The 14297-nt window shown below is 51.0% G+C and overlaps 1 protein-coding gene across 1 annotated transcript in view; it reads left to right on the top strand.

Moving 5' to 3' along the window:
• Positions 1-19: 19 nt before the first annotated feature.
• TEKT3 (tektin 3) overlaps positions 20-14297 on the top strand; it is a 112094-nt gene continuing 97816 nt past the window's right edge. The window contains exon 1 of the mRNA XM_030505807.1: positions 20-352. The gene's annotated coding sequence lies outside the window, so the exon portion shown is untranslated. The remainder of the gene's footprint in view (positions 353-14297) is intronic.

Below are 14297 nucleotides of genomic sequence, written 5' to 3'. Positions count from 1 at the left end.
GGTTATAGTGCAACAACTGTCACTATAAGGCTCATCTTGGAGTGGCTGAGATGCTTCTCAGAGGTCCCCTCTGCCCAGTTCCCCCTGGCAGGTGGCAGCACGCTGCTGTAAATGCTTGTGCCACCACATAGCGGGAGCTTCTGGTCCCCGTTTATGTGGAAGAGATGATTTATTTCTAAGGAATGGATGTGAGCAGGCAAAATTAAGCCAATCATGGAAGTGAAGGTGCTGCTGCAGCCACCCGGGGACACACAAGCTCAATGGGAATCCCTTTTGCTGCAGTCCAACGAGCCCCAGTTTGATGCTGCCGTCGGAAGGACAGCACTGCCTCCAGCACAGCTTCAGCCACGAGGTAATTTTAAGATGTGTTGAAAGCTTTGGGCTGACTGTTTATTCTCCTGCTGCCAAAACTCCCCCTAAACTGTTGGAAAGTTGCAGTTTATTTCATCAAGGACAGAGGCATTTATTAGTACGTGCCTTTAAATATAGCCCTCTTTGGCTTATTTTTAGCCTTTTGGCAAACGTTCAGTCTTTTGAGCTCCTGAGAAGCTGGCAGTTTAGTGCATTTCTCTACATGGATCAGAACCAAATTTCTTATCACTGCCCCAGTTGGGTGTGAGTCTTGTTTGATTTTTTACTCACACTGTGCTGGGCTTTCCTGTGGAGCAGGAAGTGGGAGTTGCCACGGCATGGGGAAATTCTCTGAATGTGCTATTTTCCACAAGCCTCTGGAATCCACACTAAGCCAATTCCTTGAGCATTAGCTGTGTAATGGTGGCCCCACCTCAGACCTGGGTGGTGGCTGAACTTTCAGGGTTTACAGAAGCAGAAATACTCCAAGAATAATAAAATACTCTTTGCTCTGAAATAGCAAAGTATGCGTTGGGTGTTGCAAGCACAGCTGAAAGATGGGCTTGAAACCACCCTTATTTAACAGGCTTGAAATCATCCTTATTTAACAGGAAGAACATTCTGAGAATGTCCTTGGAGGACAGTGTTTTGGGCCAGTGGGGAGCTTTGATTGCAGAGCTGGGGACAGAATAGGCCCTGGTGGACACTTGCTGTCTGCTTTGGGGTGCACAAAGCCACATCCTTCCCTTGTGTGCTAGGGATGAGCTGCTCTGTTGCTCTTTGGCCACAGCCAGGACCTGTTCTCTCCTGCTGCCACAGGGCAGCCTTGGTTTGTCCTCACCAGCCATGGCCCTGTGCTGTGCAGCCACCTGGGTGCTGGAGTCCCCAGGGATGGCACCTGAATTCAGGGGCAGAAGCAATGCTTTTCCTGGTCCTGTGCTTCACTGCATTACTGAGATGCATCTGGATATTCTCAAACATCCAGAGCTTTAGAGGCAGCTTTGCCCTGTCTGGAGCATCTCTTCCCTCTGTGCTGCTCCCTGCCCTGGGGGGAGAATCATAGGGAAGGGTGGAGGGGGGATGCTGGGTGTGCATGGACAACCTGGCCCTGGGCTCTTGGAGCCTGTCTGCCTTTCATCCATGAATTTCTTGGAGGCTTGCCGGGCCGGGAGGGCTGCAGGGAAAGGTCTATTGTAGTTGCTTGGCAGAGGCCACGGTCAGCCCTGCTCACATGGGACAGGACATCCCAACTGGTATTTCCTAAACAAAAAGCTGCAGTGACTAATGAAGAGTGACCTTTGGGAAGACCAAAGGGAGTGGGGATGCAGGCGAGGAGGGTGGATGCTGGCCAGCACCCAGTGCTGCTTCCAGGAAGGAATTTCTCGCTTCCCTCCTGCCTTTCTGTGCAAACAGCCCCAAGATGGGAGCAGGCATCCCTCCCCACCCTGCAAAACCCCCAGCAAAGAGAGCCTCCCCACTGCCCTGGTAAGACAGGCGAAGGGAAGAGAGAAAGGAAATGCTATTTCAGTTTTACTGATAGCAGCATTTTTATACCACGGAGGACATATGGGCCCATCATTATCTGCCTGTGTGTGTGCCTAAAGCAAACTGGGTTCCTTCCTATCTCCTCCAATGCCAGCACATGGCTCGGGGCAGCTGATGCTGGGGACATGCTGTGCTGGTTTCTCCTGCTCTGCCACAGGCTGCAGTGCTCAGCTGCTTGAATTCCACTCCTGTTTCTCAGAGGGAAGCATTGCCTTTGGGTGCTTGAGGACAGGCTCTTCCTCTGCTCGCAGCACGTTATGTGTGCTTCCAGCTGTGTCTTGAACCTGTGAGAATGCATCTCTGGGTCAGACCAAACCTGTCAAACCCAAGGTTTGTCTCTGTGTGCCTTGCAAAGACTGTGTGGAAATGGCAAACTCACAGCCAGGTTTTCAGGAACACCTTTTGTACCTCCACAGGTTCGTGGCTCCCTCTATGACACCTGATGGATTTTGCTGCCATTAGTTTGATCGATTCCTTTCTGAGCCCACACCCTCAGCAAGTATTTGTGGTGTCCTGTGGCAGAGAGTTCCACAGGTTAACACAGGCGCCTGTTTAAGCCCAGGCTCAGCATCCACTAATCTTTGTAGCAAGAGGGTTTCTTTGGAGGGGCAGGCTCCTGCAAGCCCAGGACTTTGTGTGTCTTTGTTACAACATCCTGCATGCCTGGGTTTCAATTTTTAATGATGCACTGGGGAGATGGAAGAGCAGGATCTCTGCTAGGCATGTTTTATGCTGCTGATAAGCAGCATCCTCTGTGACAGGTCTGTGAGGGCTCTGCACAGAGTTGGCCAAGTTGAAATTCATGGAAAAAGAGTTCATTTTGACTCTCCTAAAGGCAGAATCCTACAGCACTCTGTAAGTGTTATAGCTATCCTCTGGGCTTTCAGAGCATAGTGAAGCATCCAACGAGCAGATTTTATATCTGCAGGTAAAAGCAGAAGGGGTTTTCTGTGTTATCCTGCTTCCTTTCTGTTTCTGAATAATGAGCTCTGCACACTTCAAGGGCCAGCAGGCAGTGATTTACCCAAAAGGTGGGTATGGCTTAAATCCCGGAGGTTTCTGGAGCCCCAGAGATGGAAGGGAGGATAGTTTGGTTTCCCTCTAATGGAGTCTGGGAACGGAAGCATAGTCAGGTGGAACTTCCCTTGGCAAAAGCCATATTGATGTTCTTCAGCTATTATCTCTGTGAATCCTGATCTATGGAAGTCTGAAGAGTTTGCTCAACAGAGGAGTTGCATTTTCTGCTCTGTTGTTCCTCATATTCCTCCCAGAATCCTTAAAAAACCCCAAGCCCCAGTATCACACTTGCCACCTTCCACCCATCTGGCACCAGAAGCAGTCGCTTTGGCTTGGTGGTTCAGTGAGTTCATCCCTAAATACTTTGGACTCCTCCTAGAAGGAGCCTGCTGAGTTCCTCCTCTTCGTGTTGCCAGCTTGTGCAAACCTCCTTCTATTTAGTTCATTTTGGGCGAGTTCTTTAGCTTGATTTTTCTCTCTCAATCACAAAGCAATGCGTAAACAACTCCATAGTAACCGCTGGAGCACATGAGTCATTCAGCTCTTCTGCCACAGGACATACTCACTTGCCTTTGCCTACTGTTATGTTTCCAGATTAAAGGAGGGTTTAGCTGTTGAGATGGTTACTCATGGTTTCCTACTGAGCGTACTAATGTTGAGTCCAGCCCTTTTCTGATGGTTTGTATGACTTCCCCCCCGTTAGAGCTTCTAGCCATGGACCTTCCACGCTTGTCATGTCCCCTCTGCTGTGTAAGGTTTAAAATGCCATATAAGTTTCTTTTAATAGCTGGGTTATAATTTGCTTTGGTTGGAGCACTCCCTCACATCTGGACTCTGTTTCAGAAGGAATTTGAATTGCCCACCAAAAACTGCCTCTGGTCTTGTGAACTTCCACACCCACTTCCCAGCATCCGGGAGCCCACTGGGCTGGAGGTGCCCAAGGGCAGCTGTAGACAGAGATCCCGACCCAAAACCTCACCTAAAATCTCTTTGGGTGAGGAAAAATCTGGACACCCTTTTGCACAGCTCTTGGGGATGTGAGCCCTTGATTTCTCATGGTTTAGACTGCAGGGTTGTCATAGAATAGATTGGGTTGGATGGGACCTTTAAAGCTCATCTAGTCCAATCTAATGACAGGGACATCTTCAACTAGATCAGGTTGCTCAGGACTTGACTTTCCTTCCAGGGATGGGGCATCTACCACTTCTCTGGGCAACCTGTGCCATTCCCTGGTTTAATATTAGGATCTGGACTGGAGAAAGGAGGGGATGGGGACTTTGTTTCGGTCCTGTTCCATCTTCCATCCCCAGCTCAGGACCGGATCATGATAGTGAGGTCTGGGTAGTAGCTGGGGCAGGAGCGTGGTTGCAGCTTGGGGGATCTGGCCCCGACATCTGAGGTCTGGTGCCTTCAGCAGCCATCACAAGCTACACATGGGCTGGTCCCCCCAAGCTCTTCTACAGCAGCTGCTAGTGGGACACCCCAAATCCCACCACTCCCAGCTGCTGCAAGAGCAGCCTCAGCACAGTGGGAGGAAAGCGCAGGATTGATAACATCCCCATGGGGCTTTTCTCTCTGCTTCTGGCTCAGTGGGAAGTGCAACATTCCCTGGGGATTTACCAGCCTGGGATATAAAATCAAGCCTTCCCTTAGCACCTCTGGACAAAAACCTCTTAATCTCCCTTGTGGTTAAGGCCACCATCAGCAAACATCTGGAGCAGCACTGCTGCGCTGACCCTGGTGTAAGGTCCTTTCAGCCCAGACAGCCTCTGCACAACACAGACTTCTTTCCATGCTTCTCCCACCTAAACCCGTGTGGCGGCAGAGGGAGCTCTTATGCTTTTTTCTTTTAATTCATTAAGTAAGTAAAAACGGAGCAAGGAAAGTTTTCTGGAAGGGCTGGTTGGAAACGCCTCCGAGGATCAATCCTGCGATGTGGGAAGGGCCAGGAGCAACCCGCACATCCCATGCGAGCATGGGACCGCAATGGGGAGGGTGTCACGCTGGGTGTCACCCCTGGCTGCGGCTGCCCGGAGGGGTGACAAAGAGGAAAACAATAACCAAACCCGCCTCTCCTTCCGTTAGTGCTCCCTCCGAGCTTTCTGGGGCCAAGCGAGGATATAAAGGGAACATGATTTCACCTCCCTGGTGTTACAGGGTGGTGTGAGCAACGCTTGAGCTGGAAAAAGTAAGTAAAAAGCAAGTTCATTCCCAGCTATGTGTGTGTGGGACCAGCCGCAGGGTTGTCTCCTCAAACAGACTCAGATTTTAGGGAGTAAACTCTTGATTTAAAGCGTTTCAGCCCCGTGCCCAGCAGCAGGTGCGTTGGGAAGGTCCTTGGGAAGGACCCAACTCCATCAGGTCTTTCCTAAGCCTCCTACTTGCAGCACTGGGTCTGGCTGATTTTGGTGGTGGGTGAAGAATAGCTGTCACCTGCTTGGTGGTATTTCAGTGCAGACCACACTTTCAAATCCCCCAGCCCTCATCAGGTCTGTTCCTCCCCATGAACTCCCAAATCCATCACGACCTGGTTCTGCAGTTGCTCCTCACTCCTTGTGCTCCAAGCAAACGGTTCAGCCCCTCTACTGGGGTGGTCTCACTGAGAGACATCGAGTACAAACATCCCCAGTGTAGTTTTTGGCAACGTCGAAGTTTCTGGCTTGAGATATATCAACAGGACTTGTCGTTGCATTTAGCTGCTTTCCCCTGCCCTCACTCCCACCTCGACGTGCTCTTCCATGATTTTAGGATATCCACAAAACAACTAACCTGTTATCCAGGCCTTGGGTTTCATTTTTAGGAGGCAGGACTGCAGTTTGCACACTGCAGCCTCACCCAGCTGACATCCCACATCCCCATCCATGCAGAGACTGCAGCACCCTCGTCTTCATCCTCATCCTCCAGCATGGCAAACACTGTGGCCCAGGCATATCTCATGGCTGCTGTTCTCTCTCCAGGCATGGGGCTGTATGTGTGTAACATGGAGGTTGGATTTGGTGGGGTAAGTACCTAAAAAAGTAGCAAGAATGATTTCCTCTCTCCTGTGACCTGTTGTCACCACTGGACACGAATGGCTTTGAATACCAGCATTGGTGATGCTAGTGTTCTGCCCTCCTCCCACCACAACAGCAACTGGGGTGAACCCTGAATCCTTGGTCTTCAGCCCCAAGTTTGAGGTCTCTTTTTTAGCAGGCGTGACACTACGTTGGAAGCTTTTAGACTTGGGACTCAATGGACGTGTTCTGCAGGACAACCTGCAAGGCCATAGGCCAGCACCAGCGAAGGAAAGAAAATCAATTCCCTTCTCAAAGCTAAAGGCAGCCTGTTCTGTGCCCAGATCTTCAGTGTTTATCACACTGTGGTAATACCTACCAGCCCCAGCTCTGTATGAGGCACATGGGCACCCCACAAACACTTGAAGTAAAGATGGCTCATGGCCAGAGCAGAAAGTGATTCTTGATTACTTGGACAGGAGGAAGGAGCCCTGCAAGAATTGCAGTTCACAGGACTCTCTCTTCACAATACTGGTTTGTATCCACATTAAACATTCAGAATCTCTTTCCCTGGGATTGTCCTTTTCCTTGGAAATAGGTGACTTCATGGCTTGACAAGGATCAAGGCTGCTGTTTCTCTAAAGGAGATGATGACTGGAGAGCTGAGGCATGTCCCACCTGCCTGCCTTCCCCAGAACACAGCAGCAGCAGCTCTTCTCTGCTTAAACCCCTGGGATTCAGTGGCCAGGTATCCTGCTTTTTACCCTCAACTGAGTGAGATACTTTCTCACAAGGAAAATCAGAGCCCCATCCCAGAGCCAAATCATATTATTGAGCCCTTGAAATTAAAAGTGTCTCAAGCATAAAACTCACCTAGCTGAGCTATAAATCAAGCCTCTGCTTTCAGGCAACCCATGCTTGCATAGTTATGAATCAACCCCTTCTTGCTTAATCATTTTGTATTAAGGACACCTTAAAATGAATGTGCTCGAGTCAGAAAGTCCATGAAAAATGAGAGTGCAAATGACTAAGGGAGGATTTTACATTTGCGTCCAAATTTGGAAGCAAATATGGGCATTTGTAGGGAGAGCAGTCATCCTCCAAATACTTCTGCAAAGAAAAGCCCATGCAGGGAATGACTAATGGGCACGGACAGGAGCAGGCTGATCCATACAAGTGCCCAGCGAGGAGCCTGCAAGGAGTTTGGCTGTAGCTGCCTGGCTCCACCTTGACCTGTGCAGCAGATCTTTGTGGGAGAAGGTGGATTTCTTTGGGAATAAAGATTTCCCTGCTGTCTGATGGCATTTTGACAAGTGAAGACCTCAGACAGCAAAGCGTGCAGCAACCCTGTGCCACAGCAGTGCTTTGGCTCCAAGGGTTTGTGCTATGCTGGGGACCATGGCAGTCAGTGGGATACAAACAGAGGGTGTCCTCTGCTTCTAGAACACCAAGTTTGCTTTTTTCTCCTGTTGGGAAAGTCCTTATAACATAATGGCCGTGCTTAAGGCACTCTGGCAGCAGGAGAAACTCAACGTTCTGCACTTTCACTGCATCAAGGTGTTTCAGGGACTGCGATCTCTGTGGCATTTGGGAACAGGGGAGCTGGTAACCCAGGGCAGGCACAAGCAGAGTGCATCTGACTATATTCCATGAGGTCCGTGTCTCTGTCTTGGATGATGAAGTTTGGACAGTGGAGTACACATCATTCAGGGGATACATGCCCATCTTGGGCTTGGAGAGCCAGGCAGAGGGCATCCCACAGAACAGGGCTCTGATGCTGCTGACCCCCCACAGCAGGAGCTTCCCTGCAGATCCTTGCAGCACTTGATAACAGCTACTTTATTCACCTGCTCCTACCTTTTGTGGCAACTGTAATACCTGACACCATGGATAGACACATTCAGGCACACAAGGACACAGCAACAGCCCTGAACACACAGGTAAGCCCAAGCAGATGGCACAAGCGTCCACAGAGCACCCACTGCCCAGATGCCTGGTGTTGGGCATGTGTGGATTCACAGAGACACAACTGGGCACTAAAAAGCATCACAGCATGGATCCCAAATGCAACACATCCTCCCTGCTTTGGGATGTGTGCACACACATGCATGCACACACACACGTGTGTACACACACACACATACGTGTTCTCCACAGCAGCACAGTTATTGTGTCACTCAGCCGTGGCTGCTGTGCATTCCTGAGCCAAAGGCAGGGTCTGGGCTCTGGGCTGTCAGCAGGTCCTCGGGGAGGTCTAACAGCCTCCAGCTGCAGAGGATGAGCTCAGCACCAGCCGGGCCGAGTGAGCCTCCACCTTTTGTGAGCCCTGGAAGCCGGGATGGAGGTTGCTGCTATCGCATCAGGCAGCTGTTCAACATCAAATGACCTTCACTCCATTCCTTGCCTGCTCAACCCCGGGGTGCTGCCAAGTGAGAGGGGTTTCATGGCCGTGCCCTGTGCAACTCTCATGGATTCGGTGTGGATTTCATGGATTTCTGAACTTCAGCAGCTGCTTAATTTTGGCTCAGTGGTACTAGAGGTGTGGAGGCACCCAGATGAGGTGGGTAACTGCAGTGCACACGCACAGCCCACCTCTGCCTCCTGAGCATCCTCCTCCCAGCCCAGGAGCACGCTCAGCCCCAGATGTGAACTCCGCAGCTCAGATCTCTCCTAGTCTAAATATGCACTGGAAGGAAATTCCAGCTCAGATCCCTCCTGGCAGAGCTCTCGGGCTGTGCTCTTGTGGTTTGAGCACACAGGACCTCTGACTTACAGCTGCAAATATCTTGTAGTTACACAAGAGGAAGCAACACAGCTAATGTGCATGGGAATTATTCTATGTCCTAAAGCTTTGCCGGGCCTGGAAGCCATCTGTGTGACCCTTCCCGGGGTCGGAGGTGAGACATTCCATTTTCCCTGTGTCATTTGGAATGAAAAGCAAAAGCCTGGCTGGTGCTCGAGACACTAAGTACGTGTGTCAGGGCGCTGTGAGATGTTTGCTTTAGACATGATGTGAAAGTGTGTTCAGTGAGGAGCCGCTGAGTCCTGCAAACACATGGCTGTGGGATGTGTCATGGTCCTTCAAGGAAAGGGTGAAAGAAAATGAGCACAACTAAAGGGGTGAAACCTTGGAATTCTGTAGGACACAGCAGCTGCGAGGGGAAAGTGTCTGGAGAGAATTTAAAATGCAGGATGTGGATGTGAAACTGCACTGGCTGGATGCTGAACTGCTGTAAGATGTGCAGTTTATTGCATTCAGACATATAGTCACTGGTAGCTGGACGGTGTTGGTCATTAGCAACCAAAATGGATGGTTTAAATTAATGGTTTTAAGTTTTAGTGCTTTGATTTAAAACAATGCCTTACAGGTGGAGCCAAGCCCACCTAATTTTGTCCCCATGGGTTGCCCATGAGCATCCCTCAGGACAGCCACCCATGTGGGACACCTGAGGAGTTGCAGTGCCCTAGGAGCACTCAGCAGATGGGTTTAAGGTGTGCAACTCGGAGTGTGACAAATGTCCCAAAGAGCCTGTTTCTCCCCAGTTAGAACAGAATATAATATTACTTTTAATATTTAGTTACTCAGGCTGGAGCTGTGCATCTCTTTGCTGCAGCTCGCCTTCCCACCAATGCAAGTGATGTTCCAATAAACCAAGGCACATCCCAGATTTCCAAGAAAGTTCCTCTTTCTACTCCCTGTGGTGGGCTTTTTGGAGGAAGACCTGGCTGGTTGCATAGTTCCATGATGAGGAAGGTCATCATGTGCTTGTGTCAGACCAGTGCTGAAGACATCAAGCTGGAGCTTTTCATCCTGGGTGCTGCCCAAATGTGGGGCGAAAGGACAAACTTTGCCTTGATGCACAAGATGGGAGACAATCAGTTGACTTGACCATGGGTGGAAGCAGTAAGGCCATGCCAACCATTTGTGATCCACCATTTTTGGGTCACAAAACTGCCTGCACATGCTGATGGGTGCTGAGGTCCTCGTATACGCCTCCCAAACCTTCTTCTTACCCATCCTTTGGAGATGGTACTGCCAAGATGGGGTGGCGAGTCCCATACTGGCACTTTCCTGTCCCAGAAGTCCCAGCCATGAATAGGGAGAGGGGAGGTGGGCTGGTTCTCATTGGGATGTTTCCTATGGGCAATAAATGAGGCAGAGCAAGGACGAGGGGAGGAAATCACCCTGGAGAGGCAGCTTGTTTACTGCAGCACACACTGGTCCCAGACAGGAAAACTGCCCTTGACTTCCCCCATCTCACGGCAAACCAAGAGGTTGTTTTGATGTGCTGGGAGAGGCGCTGGGGGCTGCCTGAAGCACTCATTGAGAGACACAAGTTTCCATCGCTCCCGTCCCACCAAACAGCCAGGGGTGACTCAGATTTCCTGGAGATGCTCTTATCTCGTCCTGCCCAGTGCTCACTCGGCAGCGAGGGCGAAACAGCAACCCTGGAAAGGCTGCCCTCTGCCCTTTCACAGCACGATGGAGGCTTCCGGGCTCTGTGGCTCGCACACGAGAGCTCAGCTTCACTGGGCAAGGAAAGGTCATGTTGAGATGGGCATGGCTAAATAATCCTCAGCAAACCCCTCCGAAAACTCTGGGGGATTTATGTGAGTGTGTCATGACATGGACCACTCTGGCATCACTTGTAATCAACATTAAATGAAGGCAGAGCTGGATGTGCAGGGCAGCACTGCGCATGTGTGTGGCGCTGGCAGGGCTGTACCATATTGCTGTTCACATTTACAATCATGATATTAACTCATTTTAACTCCAGGTTTCCATCCTTTGCATTTTCATTACCAGCCTCATACACATCACTTCTTACTATGGTACATGGTGGCCATGGACATGGCGTTTGGTGCCCTCAAAGGCTGTATTTTCCTTTGGAGGAAAAAATAGCTGAAGGAAGAGAGGGAAATATTTAGCTTTTTGTCCCTTGACTTGCAGGTTTCTTTGATCATGACACAAGTTCTCCAGGTTTTCACCACAGCTTCGCTATCAACCCTTTCTAAGGAGCTAAGCTGCCTCAGCTCCCTGCCTCAGTTTCTCCAAATTGGGCTATCAGCATATCCACCTCACATGAGTATTTTCACAAGGACAATGTGCTATACACATTGCCACTGTGCTTTCCCTCCATTTGGTATGTCTGGACCACACCAGCACACCCATTTCCTTGCCTGTGAGACTTCTTGGATATGATGCTAAGCCTGAGAAGTGAGCAGGGACCAGCGGGGGCGATGAATGACTCAGAGACACCTCCACAGGCATTTCCTTGCTGGATTCATCTCGCTTTGCACAGAATTAGCACCTCTGCCTATAAAATATAAACCCTGGAAATGGTGACGTTGCCCTTGCGCATAGCGAAGGCATCTGGAAAGGGCCACGGCCCAGGTGAGAAAGGTGGTGCTGGGTCAGCACCGTAACGTCAGGCTGCGCGATGGACCCCGCTTTGTGGGGATAGGGTTTAGTGTAAGTGATGCGGCAGGGTTTGGCCAGGATGGACCAGATCTGTGTCACACCAGCAATGGCTTTGGCTTCCTGCCCTGCCGGAGGCCAGCCTGGAGCTGTAATGGGTCAGGTTGTCTCCTTATATCAGCCCAAGGCTGGAGCGCCTCTCCCCAAGGCAGGGGGCTCCCAGAGGAAGCGATTATTCATTTCCAGGAACACTGGAAGCAGGGAAAGCTCCTGGAAGCCTCCTCAGTGCTTGATGTCAATGTGTTTCCTATGCACTGTGACTTCTGTGTAGGAAGGGGCCAGCAAACCCTTCTGCATCACTGCCTGGTGCCACCAGGGCTGCCTGGGCAGCTCCAGGCTGGGCTGATCCCTGGAATAGCATGGGGAAATGTCACTGTCCAAGAGTGACCAGGATGGTTTCGGGGATGCAGGACATCATCTCTGCAAGGATGGGCTTTCCCAGGGCAGGGACTGCTGCAGCTAGGGATGGTTCCCAGCAGTGTGGGTGAGCAACCTTGCCCCCGAACTCTTCCACTCCCCCTTACACCAGCACAAACACTCAGCATCTGCAGTTCCTGTGCCAAGGCATGTCACCGTATAACTACACACTGAAAAAAGCCCTCTTTTTGCTTATTCTGAACCTGTATCCTGCTACTTTCATTAATACATCCCTGGAAGACTTGAGACATGGTTTTGCCTGCTGTCACATCTCCCCTCCACAGCTCCCTTGGTTGCTCCTAACCACAGAATCATAGAATCATAGAATGGTTCAGGTTGGAAAGGACCTTAATACCATCTAGTTCCAAACCCCTGCCATGGGCAGGGATGCTCCACACTAGACCATGCCACTCAAGGCTCTGTACAACCTGGCCTAGATGAAAGCTCTTTCCTTCAGCCACCCATCTGCTACCATGTCTCTGGGGTGGGGGACCAGTACCCATGGTGCAGGTGGAACAACATCATCCTCAGCTCTGATCCCTTTTGCTTCCCTGTGTCCCTGGTGTGGTGGGAACTGGATGCACCCACCAGCACTCCTTCCCTCTGTCCCTGCTCCTCCCAGCACAGGGCTGGGACACGTTGGGGCTGGGACAACAGAAAAAGTGACCTCAACACTGAAACTCCTGGCTCTGCCTGTTGTGTGCTCGCCAAACACATCTTTATTTACGATGCTCCATGAAAACAGTTACTGTCACTACCACAGAGGCTTGGCTGCAGGAGCACTCAGGTTCCCTGCTGCTGGCTGGGGAGAGGGATGGAGGTCCCAGGATGTGCACCAGGGATGGGGATGGCTTATGTAGCCCCAAAACACTGCTCATCCCATGAGAGGGTCTGCTCTGGGGCAACAACCTGCCCTGCTCCCAGCTCCTGGGTGGAGCTGCTGATGTTCTCAGATGTGCTGGTTTCTGGCTGCTGTTTGGGGTGCATTGTCCCTATCTTGCCCCAACTCCAACCTTGTTGCCTTCCAGCTCCCACCCTCTGCCTCCACCCTCCTGTTCTCTGACTGCAGTCTCGACACTGGGATTGCTAAAGTCTGCTGCTAAACAAGATGAAGCTGTGCTCTGCCTCCTCCCCAGCCTTCACCCTTCATTTGAGGACACAGAGGGGCCACACCGCTTCCTCCAACAGGGTGACTCCCTAAGCAGGGAGGAGGCAGGATCTGTGGGATTCAGCACAGGATGAGCCCCAGCACTCCCAGCTCCTTTCCCATGGGAGAGTCCCAGGGCGGGCAGGGGGGAGCAGGCAATGCCTGCATGGGTGGTCAATCCACCCCTCCCTTCATGGACAGGCAGCCCCCTGAGGCTCTCATGGCACGAGAGGTACCATTACACACTTCCCAAACTCGTCTGCTGCTTGCCAGAGGTATTACTCAAACCAGACATACCACGAGCATCCAAATCCCTTTCCCTTGTGCAACTGGGCAAGGAATTACACATGGATTCCCGCAGGGAGCCCTCACCCACCTGCTGCAGGTGAATATCAACTGCTTTCCATGTGAGCTCTGAGTTTCAGTTAGAAAACATCAATTCTGTACCTAAAGGCACTTGTGGCAGGGACTGACCTGGTGGGACATCACAGTGCGTGGGGCTACTTAGGGAAGTGGTCCCATCCCCTCCCTGTTCCTCGTCACCCACACAGGAACCAGGAGAGGGGAAGCACAGCAGCTTTCGGCTCAGAGCACATGGATTCATGGCATTGCTGCAGAGAAGGAGGATTAGGGATGGTCTGAAACTCCCTGGTGAACAGGCTCTTGCCCAGCCTCCTCCCACAGACTCTTCTTCTCCTGCAGCTTGTCATAAGAAGCAAACTGGAAGCTCTGGGAGGAATCACAAGCTCCCCAAAGTTTTGTGTAGAAAATATCTATGAGGTCAGCCCGTTCTTGCTCCTGCTATTGCAAAACCTTTTCCTTTGTGGCTTTCCAGTATAAAGCACAGAATCTGTGATGAAATCCACCTCCTGCTTCAGCAAGCTGGAGCTTCTGCTGCCTGCCTGGAGTTTTAACATATACAGAGGCAAAAGCATATTTAGAAGTCCTAAGGGTCAGCCAGTTGATACACAGATGGCACCAATCCGTATATGCAGGCGATGCTCTGATGCTGTGTTGGTGCATGGTGCTGCTCTGCATCCTCTGCAAGGATGTGCACACCAGTGCCCGGCTTGCTGGGGTTGCAAACACACATGAAAAGCACCAGCTGAGCTGTTATTTAATGGTTAAGACCAATAGCCAGCTTTTATAGGGCTTAGGATCAGCTCCCTCTGCTTACAGGGTTAGTAATGCCCCAGTGTCAAAACGGCAGGGAAGTGCATCAGCTTTACTTGTGTGTGGATGTTCTGGTTATTGTGGGTTTCCTACAACAGCATCAGCAAATTCCCTGGTGTGTCCAGCCCTTTCACCTTCTTCTACTATATTTGCCTGTCAGCAAGATGAGAACAGA

The sequence above is a fragment of the Strigops habroptila genome, chromosome 14 (assembly GCF_004027225.2).
Source record: "Strigops habroptila isolate Jane chromosome 14, bStrHab1.2.pri, whole genome shotgun sequence".
NCBI classification, from domain to species: Eukaryota; Metazoa; Chordata; class Aves; order Psittaciformes; family Psittacidae; genus Strigops; species Strigops habroptila.
The sequence above is the reverse complement of the archived record's forward strand: the minus strand, read 5'-3'. Positions and strand labels throughout refer to the sequence as shown.